A 2081-nucleotide genomic window follows, 5' to 3' on the forward strand; every position below is an offset into this window, starting at 1 on the left:
TGCAGGGCTTGGGCAGCGCTGGGAGTTAGGGGTTGCAGTCTGTTCCCAGATATTAAGCTGCCAAGTCACCAGTCCTCAGCAAATAAGACTTACTGCCTAAATCTGATTCTTGTGTAGGCCATTAGATGAGGTCCATGTTATTGTCACTATTTGTGTTTCTTATTAAAAAAATTGCAATGAATAAATCATTGATTCTACAGAATTCCATCATTCTGTATCCAGTCTTATTTCTGCCACCAAGTCCATATTTCCCAAAACTGAGCCTTCTTCCTTTTCCCAACTTATACATTCCAGTTACTCGTTATTACTAACGTGTATTGGTGGTACATTCAATTGATTTCTGATTGCAATAGTTGGTAGAAGTTGTCTATTCCCTCCTCTTTTGCTCTGTTTGTTGATGCATAAGTTTTTATAATAATCGCATTACCAGGACTTCCTTGTAAGTGTATGATTATTAACCTGTCACTCACAACATTGTATTTCAAGATATATCTAGAAATAGTCTTTTTAACTGTGAAAGACAACTCATTTTATCTCATCTTTTTATTTCAAGCAAAGTAGATCATATGGTTGTATGATTCAGAACGTCCCGTGCCAGTCCATTTCATCTCATCAATATCTAATATGTCAATATTTGTGCATTCCATTGCTTCTTTAACAATCTCCAGTTTTCCTACATTCATATTTTCACATTCCACGTTCCAACCATTAAGGTCTGTTTGCAACTCTTCCTCCTCCTTTATGATTCCCTATAGGAATTCCCATCCTCCAGTGCCATATCTGCCAGTCTAACCTAAATATACTCTGTAGTACACAGGATTTTCAAAGCCCTGTTATTTCAGAACTTGGATGGACTCATTCTTCCTAGTCTGTCTTAACGTGGGTGCACAGCTTGAGAGCAATATTTGACAGACAAGCATTTTGCCCAATAAAAAAAAAAACAACTAATGAGAGTAAGCATGTTACAGATCAGGCGTTTTGTCCTGGGGGCTCGCCACTTCACATGTGTTATCTTTCCATCCTCACCTTGCCCTGCCAGCATCCAGCTCAATTCTCTCCTCTTTCCCCTCCAGCACCTACCATCTCCTCTGGTTTGATGGCTCAGGCGTCCCTCTTGCTCTCCTCTCCCACTTCCTCTTCACTCCTCAGTGATATTGATGCTCCTGATTTAGGAGTGGTTTTTACATGGGGAGGGCAGTCTCTATCTGCTTCTGTCAGGGGGAGTCCAGCAGCAAGAAGGGTACAGTTTAAAAAAAAAACAAAAGAAAAGTATGCAAAGGATATATGCATAAGGTTAGATAAGCTAAAGTCTGAAACATGCAGAGCTTCTGCGTCCTGAAGGCACCATGTCCATAGTGTCTTGGTCCCTGGATCCGTATCAATGTGCAAATCTTTACTGATGTTTCATTATGTTGTTGTTAGTGCCACCAAGTCAATTAGAACTTATAGTTACCCTGTGAACAACACATCTAAACCTTGTCCTTACCTGACCCATCCTCATAATCTCTGATATGTGCCAGCCTGTTGCTATAATTACTGAATCAGTCTATTTTATTACGAGTCTTCCTTTCATTTCTGAACCTCCACATTTCTCAACATGGTGTACGTGTCCAAGGACTGGGCCATCCTGACCACAAATCCAAGGAATGTGAGATGAAGTGTCACCATCCTTTCCTCCAAGGAACACCCTGGTTTTATTTCCTTCAAGACAGATTAGTTTGTTCTTCTGGTGGTCTATGGGATATTCAGTACTGTTGTTATCAACACCGACATGAGAGAGTTATAGTGGCCTAGTGTTAACTGACTGGAAGAGATCTATATTTGTTCCCATTCCAAAGAAAGGTGACCCAACAAAGTGTGGAAACTATAGAACAATATTGATTTCACATGCAAGCAAGATTCTGTTGAAGATTATCCAAAAACGACTGGAACAGCACATCAACAGAGAACTGCAAGAAGTCCAGGCTGGGTTTAGAAGGGGCCATGGTACTAGGGATATTGTAGCTAATGTTAGATGGATCTTAGCTGAAAGCAGGGAATACCAGAGGAATGTCTATCTGTGCTTTATGCAAAGGCATTTC

Source organism: Elephantulus edwardii, unplaced genomic scaffold, assembly GCF_000299155.1.
Source record: "Elephantulus edwardii isolate Elephantulus edwardi_28Jun2011 unplaced genomic scaffold, EleEdw1.0 scaffold00053, whole genome shotgun sequence".
Taxonomy (NCBI): domain Eukaryota; kingdom Metazoa; phylum Chordata; class Mammalia; order Macroscelidea; family Macroscelididae; genus Elephantulus; species Elephantulus edwardii.